Source organism: Xenopus laevis, chromosome 6L, assembly GCF_017654675.1.
Source record: "Xenopus laevis strain J_2021 chromosome 6L, Xenopus_laevis_v10.1, whole genome shotgun sequence".
In the NCBI taxonomy this organism is placed as follows: domain Eukaryota; kingdom Metazoa; phylum Chordata; class Amphibia; order Anura; family Pipidae; genus Xenopus; species Xenopus laevis.
In genome coordinates this window covers 131087905-131097534 of record NC_054381.1, presented here as the reverse complement: position 1 = coordinate 131097534, position 9630 = coordinate 131087905, and positions in this window count along the sequence as shown.

Here is a 9630-nt window from a genome sequence, read left to right as displayed (position 1 = left end):
AAGTACAGGTATAGGACCTGTTATCCAGAATGCTCGGGAACTGTAGTTTTTCGGATAATGGATCTTTCTGTAATTTGGATCCTCATACCTTGTCTACTAACATTAAATAAACCCAATAGGCTGGTTTTGCTTCCAATAAGGGTTAATTATATCTTACAAGGGAAAGTTTTGCTCACCACTAGTTTTTAAAATCATTAGGCGGGGGTGAAATGAGGGTGTGACCACAAAATACATATAGACAAATACAAGAGTCCTCTGCACTCAACCCATTATCAATATATTTAAGACAGAGACATTTTGTGCATACTGCTACTGAAAAATGCCTTACCCTTTAAACAAAACAGGGATTGTTTGTCCATATATTGCAATATATTTAAGCTGGCCAACTACGTCAAAGTCATCCCATATCTGGCCAGTCCTATGCTCAATTTTCATTTGATTCATTAAGAATTCTATGGTTTCATTATACATTTTATAAAAGGGACGAATACGTTTTACCTGCAACTTACTAGCTGCAACTATAGTCAGGTGATCCCACTGGTGTCTAATAAAAGGGCAGCCAAGTTTGGGAGTTTTACTTTGAAAGCAGCTAGTAAGTTGCAGGTAAAACATATTCGTCCCTTTTATAAAATGTATAATGAAACCATAGAATTCTTAATGAATCAAATGAAAATTGAGCATAGGACTGGCCAGATATGGGATGACTTTGACGTAGTTGGCCAGCTTAAATATATTGCAATATATGGACAAACAATCCCTGTTTTGTTTAAAGGGTAAGGCATTTTTCAGTAGCAGTATGCACAAAATGTCTCTGTCTTAAATATATTGATAATGGGTTGAGTGCAGAGGAATCTTGTATTTGTTTAATTATATCTTAGTTGGGACCAAGTACAATGTACAACAGTATTTTATTATTACAGAGAAATAGGAAATCATTTTTAAAAATTTGGATTATTTGGATAAAATGGAGTCTATGGGAGACGGCTTTTCCATAATTTGAAGCTTTCGGGATAATGGGTTACCAGATAACGGATCCCATACCTGTACATATTTTGAAATGCAAGCTGAACGCAGAAAAAAGAGGTTATTTGCTAAAAACATGCCATTGTGCATCCTACCCCACCAATACATAATGCTGCCTCCTGTTCCCAGTCACATGAAAGTGCACATTGATAAAATGGTTAAAGCCTAAGAGCTGAATTCCATGGAACGATGGGAAAAGATTTGTTGCGCGGTGATGAAACGCATGAAAGTGTCGGATGTGCCGAATATAATGGGACTGATCGAGAAATTGCAGGTACAAACTACACACGATACAACAGTCAGATGAAGACGCAGCATGCGGCATTCACATCCGACAGTCGTGTTGGATACATGTAGTTTGTACTTGCAATTTCTCGATCACTCCCATTATATTTGGCACATCCGACATGTCACATGCGTTTCGTCTACGTGCAACGATTCTTTCCCCATCGTTCTATGGTGTTCAGCCCTAATGCCCATCATTTTGCCTTTGAAAAAGCCTGTGTTACACAAACGAAACACGTGTCAGGTGCTTCTTTTAGTTTCTATAGGCATTGGAACTCATGCTAAATTGGAATGGGTGAGGTTGACCGGTTGGAAGGTTGGAAATGTGGGAATTCAGCCGCTGGTCAAAGTTGCTTTTTAGCCTTAGTACAGACATCTGAAGCTTTTCCCTTTGTGATGTTGGGTTTTTTGGAAGGTTTTGCTTTCCTCCTTCTGTATAAACATTTATGGGTTATTGAAAATATTAAATGGGATGAGTTTTTTCCTATCAGTCTCACTTACTACTGTAAGTAAGTGTATGCTGGGCCCCATGTCTCAGCTCTAAATCTTGGTCTTGGAAGAAATAAACAGTATATTAATAACAATATAGGGTCGGGTTGGCAGGGCCCAGAAAGACCGGGGCCCCAGGGTTTTTCCTAGTGTCCCACAGGCTCAGTCCAACCCTGTAGAGCAGTGGCTCCCAAACGCTGAGACTGAACCCCCAGGGGAATTGGAGCAGTGACAGGGTGGCTTAACCTGAAGGCCTTTTAGGGTGAGAATTTAAAAAAAAAAAAGGCGATTCAAATACACATGGAAATTCAAGCTTAAAGTTAGTTAGGGTGAGATCTGGGGGTGTATATGTATCTGTAGTCCTAGATGTTCTTGGAAATATGGTAGCAAGATAGATATAATCTTTTATATCTATATCCACTGCATGAGCTAAGGAGCTGGTTAAGGTTGGACCTTCAAGGATGGCTTGACCCGAAACGGAACTAAATGGCATTTAGAGGCTCATTTAATAAGGCTCATGTTCTGTCCTCCATTATTTTTTTTGTGATAGCTTGAACCTGAGTTCATTGTCAGATAAGTGGAAATGGATGATGCTATGCACTAAGTGATGCCTCTGGAATTAGATACAAGTGTGTCCTGAGCTTAAACACTGGCATAGACTGTTTGGAACAAGCTTAGCTAAAAAAATATCCCTTTCTAAGAAACTAAGATAGTACATGTTTCAGTGGTGTAAGTATAGGACAATGGGGCCCAGGACGAACATTTGTTCCAGGACCCCACCCTTACAATGTCTCACCTCAAATAGCCATACCCACAATCATCATCAGTTCTTAAACACTGTCCCCTATAACGTCCCATATCTCATTGACACGGCACATGGCATAATATGATGACCCATCCCACTACACTTGTATTCATTCTATTTGTTACTCTGGGGTCCTAATGTAGTTGCAACCCCTACAACCCTGTTTAAATGTAATTTTCATTTTGTCACTTTGACCTTTGATAAAACTGCTGATAGTTAAAGGAAAACTATACTCCCAAAATGAACACTTAAGCAACAGATAGTTTATATCATATTAAGTGGCATATTAAAGAATCTTACCAAACTGGAATATATATTTAAGTAAATATTGCCCTTTTACATCTCTTGCCTTGAGCCACCATTTCGTTAAGGTCTCTGTGCTGCCTCAGAGATCACCTGACCAGAAATACTTCAACACTAACTGTAACAGGAAGAAGTGAGGAAGCAAAAGGCAGAACTCTGTCTGTTAATTGGCTCATGTGACCTAACGTGTATGGTTTGTTGGTATGTCTGTGAGTACAGTGAATCCTACGATCCCAGGGGGCGGCCCTTATTTTTTAAAATGGCAATTTTCTATTTATGATTACCCAATAGCACATACTACTAGAAAAGAATATTATTATGAAAATGGTTTATTTACATGAAGCAGGATTTTACGTATGAGCTGTTTTATGCAATATCTTTTTATAGAGACCTACATTGTTTGGGGGGTATAGTTTTCCTTTAAGACACTTATGGAAAACTATACCCCCAAAATGAATACTTAAGCAACAGATAGTTTATATCATATTAAGTGGCGTATTAAAGAATCTTACCAAACTGGTATGTATATTTAATTAAATATTGTCCTTTAACATCTCTTGCCTTCAACCACCATTTTGTGATGGTCCCTGTGCTGCCTCAGAGATCACCTGACCAAAAATACTACAACACTAACTGTAACAGGAAGAAGTGAGGAAGCAAAAGACAGAACTCTGTCTGTTAATTGGCTCATGTGACCTAAGGAGTAAAGTTTGTTTGCTTTGTTTGTGTGCACAGTGAATCGTACGATCCCAGGGGGGCGGCCCATATTTTTTAAAATGACAATTTTCTATTTATGATTACCCAATGCAAATACTATTAGAAAACAACATTATTATGAAAATGGTTTATTTACATGAAGCAGGGTTTTACATATGAGCTGTTTTATGCAATATCTTTTTATAGAGACCTACATTGTTTGGGGGTATAGTTTTCCTTTAAGACACAAGCAACGGCAATTAAACCCCTCTATATTTGCCCACACCCTCTTTCTTTCCGACAGAAGATACATCACCATTATGAAATAAACTGAATTGTCCATATTCCAGATTTTCAATAATAAGATTAATATGTTTTATTTTTATTTATACAGCTATAAAAACATTGATAAAAAGGTCAAATTGCTCCATCATGCATGTGAATACATTTAAACATGTCTAATATTTACATTATAAATAGAAGATTTGTATGTCGTATACATCAGTATAATCTGATTGCAAATACAACAAGCAATCACAAAAAAAGCAGTCCTTTCTATTCTGTAGAATTGTTCAGTTAAATGTAGCAAGGAACTGTAAATCAATATCATTTCCCGAGAGCATCATACGGAGATGGATCCTTTGCCCACTATACATAATTCTTGACTTAGATTTTGAGGGTGATTGTAGATTGCAATTTATTTACAAAAAAAATCTGTTTTATTGTATTCACTTATACCTAGGGGCCGATTCACTAAGCTCGAGTGAAGGACTCGAATGAAAAAAATTCGAATTTCGAAGTATTTTTTTGGTACTTCGACCATCGAATTGGTTAAATTCGTTCGAATACGAACGAAATCGAACGAATCGAACGAAAAATCGTTCGACTATTCGACCATTCGATAGTCGAAGTACTTTCCCTTTAAAAAAAACTTCGACCCCCTACTTCGGCAGGTAAAACCTACCAAAGTCAATGTTAGCCTATGGGGAAGGTCCCCATAGGTTTGCTAACCTTTTTTTGATCGAAGGATTTTCCTTCGATCGTTGGATTAAAATCCTTCGATCGATCGAACGAACGTTTAGCGCTAAATCCTTCGACTTCGATATTCGAAGTCGAAGGATTTCAATTCGAGGGTCGAATTTCGAAGTATTTTTTACTTCGAAATTCGACCCTTAGTGAATCTGCCCCCAACTGTCAACAACAACTTTATTTTAAAGAGACAGGTTTCCCTTACATTAATATGTTAAAATAACACCAGAACATGAAATAGATAATTGTCCATTTGGATATATTGTACTGTTAACTTGCATGTGTAAATATGTTTGTATTTATTAAATGCAACTGCATTTGCACGTTTAGCACGCATTTAGTAATATATCAGATGTGATTGTACCAGGTTGGTGGATGCAGGGTTATGGGAAAGGGGAAAAATGCTGCATTGTAAGTAAAAAACATAGTACAGGTATGGGATCTGTTATCCAGAATGCTAGGGACCTGGGGTTTTCCAGATAAGGGATCTTTCCAGAAGGTGGATCTTCATACCTTAAGTCTACTAGAAAATCATGTAAGCATTAAATAAACCCAATAGGATTGTTTTGCCTCCAATAAGGATTAAGTATATCTTAGATTGGATCAAGTACAAGGTAGGAAATCATTTTTAAAATTAGAATTACTTAAAACGGAGTTGATGGGAAATGGCCTTCCCAAAATTCAGAGCTTTCTGGATAATGGGTTTCCAGATAATAGATCCCATACCTGTACCTTGTTCCTAAAATTGCACTTTGCAAACCATTTAAATGAGCCCTTATAAGTCATGTGGGCTGTCGTTTATGTACCAACAGGGACTACATTTACATAGTAGATATGTTATTTATTATATGTAAGATAAACAAGGGTAAAGTACCAATCATTGCTCTAGCAGTGTCGGACTGGGACACCAGGGGCTCACCCAAAAACCTTAGACCAGGGGCCCACTCTCAGTAATATCATTCTTCCTCTCCTCTTTTTTCAAGTTTCTTTTCTTTACATAATATAATCTATTATTCCATTTTTGTTCTCATACAAATAGGGAATGGCCATGAAATAGGCTAAATGTTTAGCAGCATGAGGGACCACTGACACCTGGGCCAACCGGGAGTTTTCCTGGTATCCTGGTGGGCCAGTCCGATACTGCTCTCTAGGCGACTATATAAAAAGGTCTACTGCTGGCAAAAAATTAGGGATGCACCGAATCCAGGATTCGGTTCGGGATTCAGCCAGGATTCGGCCTTTTTCAGCAGGATTCGGCCGAATCCTTCTGCCAGGCCGAACCGAATCCGAACCCCAATTTGCATATGCAAATTAGGGGCGGGGAGGGAAATCACGTGATTGTCAGAAAACAAGGAAGTACAAAATTTTCCCCCCGGTTCGGATTCGGTTCGGTATTCGGCCGAATCTTTCACGAAGGATTCGGGGGTTCGGCCGAATCCAAAATAGTGGTTTCGGTGCATCCCTACAAAAAATTGATTATTAGATATAAATTTAAATGTAAAAACATTTTTAATTTATGGTGTAACTTGCCCTTTAAATAACATCTTGAGAAGATTGCACCTCTTGTACTGTTTACAGTAAACAGAGATCCATGCTAAACTGGTCTAGAAACTGGTCTGAAAAACCATGGAGCCATTACTTTACAACAGGGCATTTGTAGAGAGGGAGGCCAAATAAAAAGTAAGTATAAAAAAAGTTCAATTAAAGGTGCTAAAACAATGTAGTTCATTCAATGCTACATTATATATTTCATATATAAGATGCACATTAGTATCATTTAAAAATGAGTGTGTAGTGATGGGCGAATTTGCTCCGAATTCCCAAATTTCGCGCCAGCGAAACTGCGGCGAAAATTCACCAGCGAAAAATCTGCATAAAAATTGTCGCTCGTAAATGGCCCCTTAGGGATGGAGGTAAAATATTATTATTGCAAGGGCAATTTTGTACTGGCAAAACATTGTAACTAATCGGGTTACAAGTATTTTGAGTGTGCATTGCTATATTGCAATATTCTAAAATCCATAAAATAATTGTTTGCCTAATAAAAGAAAACAGAATTCTAAGCAACTTTGCAATACACATTCATTACAATGTTTCTATCATCATCATCATTTATTTATATATGGTTTTTAAGTTATTTGTATATGTATTGCTAATGAAAGCAGTGTCTGTCTGTCTATTCTCTGTCCTGATGTCCAAGACTATTGATACAATGTAAGACAAGGCGGCTGATTAACAGACCTGTGGAAACTAAGACTTTTGCAACATTGTTTTAAAAGTAACAACCAGGAGTTATGCAAATGCTTTCAATAGCAACTGTTTTTACACATAACACTAAGGGGCCAATTCATTAACTTCGAGTGAAGGATTCGAAGTAAAAAAACTTCGAATTTCGAAGTGTTTTTTGGGCTACTTCGACCATCGAATGGGCTAGTTCGACCTTCGACTACGACTACGAATCGAAGGATTCGAACTAAAAATCGTTCGACTATTCGACCATTCGATAGTCGAAGTACTGTCTCTTTAAAAAAAACTTCGACCCCCTAGTTTGCCAGATAAAAGCTACCGAAGTCAATGTTAGCCTATGGGGAAGGTCCCCATAGGCTTGCCTAAGTTTTTTTGATCGAAGGATATTCCTTCGATCGTTGGATTCAAATCCTTCGAATCGTTCGATTCGAAGGATTTAATCGTTCGATCGAAGGAATAATCCTTCTATCGTACGATCGCAGAATTTGCGCTAAATCCTTCGACTTCGATATTCGAAGGATTTCAATTCCTAGTCGAATATCGAGGGTTAATTAACCCTCGATATTCGACCCTTGATGAATCGGCCCCTGAAAGCACTGACAATTTTTAATCCATGTAAATTGGAATGCTGCTCAGAATTCTTTTATTAGGCAAATTTTCATTTTGGGGTTGACTTGCCCTTTAATAAACATCTATAATTGAATTTTAAATATGATTTAGGCAAGTGCAATACATTGTTAAAACAATCATTGAATCCATATTGTCAGATGCATTAGTAGGAGTAACCGAGAGTCCGGCAAACGTCCGTTTAGTTTTGTTCAGTTCAGCAACACATTGAAATAAAAAGCAGTGTCCGCATTGCTGATTTTGCCGGAATTCTGTACATATGAGGCCAGAGTGGTTATGTTTTAAGACTTCCTATAAATATGCGCCTCCGGCGTTGGATGATTTGTTTGCACAGAATACCCAAAGAGGCTACAAATTAGCAGCCCTGTAGGATGTGTTGCTTTTACTAGTGTTTTGTTTGCATCGCCCTAGCGGCTTTTTGGGCTTCTTCACTCTAATTAACATTCTGATAAAATTTAATAAGGGCACTAAAACCATATTAAATAGATGCTGCTCTCTCTTCAGGTCTGGTCTTTCACAGCAATCTGAGCTTTCTCTTACTGGAAGACATTGCTGTGAGTCTACTGGGGTAAGTAAATGCTTGGAATAAAGATATTGCTTGGTAACCATTCTAGCAAGGAGAAAACATCCCAGCAATGTTTACACATTTTCCTCAAGTCATTAAATTTTATGGATAGATCCACACAATGTGCTTAAAAAGTACAAGTGCCTATTCTTTTTGGTCCCTAAGCAAACTGTATATAGAGGCAAAGGACCATCAGTCTCTTTAAAGGGGTGGTTCACTTTTTAGTTAACTTTTAGGGGGTTATTTACTAAACTCCAAATGCAAAAATCACGAAAAAATTTGTGATTTTTTTCTTATAAAATCAGACTTTTAAAAAAATCATGAATTTTTGGGAATTTATTAAACCCAGAGGATGAAAAAGTCCTAATCAGAAAATCCGGCATCTCAGACCTGTGGGAGAAGTCCCAATGATTTTTTCGATCGTGCAATACCCCAAAGTTTTCTGAGTTTTAGAGTGAAAAGTCTGAGAAAAACCCATAAAAATCAGATGAAAAAAATCATGAAAATCGGATTTTACCCGCAAAGCAAATTTTCGGGAAAATTTCATAATAAATAAGCATAAAAAACCTGAGCGGATTTAATCGGATTGAGATAAATTCGGACTTTGATAAATAACCCCCTTAATATGTTATAGAATTGTTAATTCTAAGCAACTTTTCAATTTTCCTTCATTTATTCTTTTGTATATATTTTTTTAATTATTTGCCTTTTTCTTCTGACTCTTTCCAGCTTCCAAATGGGGGGAGGGTCACTGACCCCATATAAAAAAGAAATGCTCTGTAAGGCTACACATTTAGGGGGTTATTTATCAAGGTCCAAATTTATCTCAGTATTTCTAATATCCGACTCTGAGCAACTCAGAATTCCCGAATGGACCTTATTTATGATGAAAAAAGCCCGCAAAAAAATAGGGTCGGGCAAAACTTTGGAGTTTTCCTCAAAACGTTTTTTCTGAGTTTTCTGAGTTTTTTACACTGAAACCCCGAAATCATCGAATATATGGACATCAGCACAGACACTAGGAACTTCCCCATTGACTTATACGGGACCTTGAGAGCTTTTAGATGCTGGGATTTCGAGTTTTTCGACCATCAGACTTTAATAAATCTCGAAAAAAAATCATAGTTTTTCTGCCCCGAAAACTACAAATTTTTCGAGGTTCGGATATTCGGATCTTGATAAGTAACCCCCTTATTGTTATTGCTACTTTTTATTATTCATCTTTCTATTCAGGCCTCTCTCCGATTCATATTCCAGTCTGCCATTCATATCAATACATGGTTGCTAGGATAATTTGGACCACAGCAACCAGATTGCAAACAGGAGAGCTGCTAAATAAAAAGCCAAATAACTTAAAAACCACAAATGATAAAAAATGAAACAAATTGTCTCAGAATATCACTCTCTACATCATACTAAAATGTAATTTAAAGGTGAAAAACCCTTTTAACCTAATGAAATTGTTTCTATCACTTCCCATTGTATTTCAAAAGCTGCAGTGTAACACTTTGGGGGTTATTTATCAAGCTCCGATTATCTGAACCTTGAATAATTCGTTTTT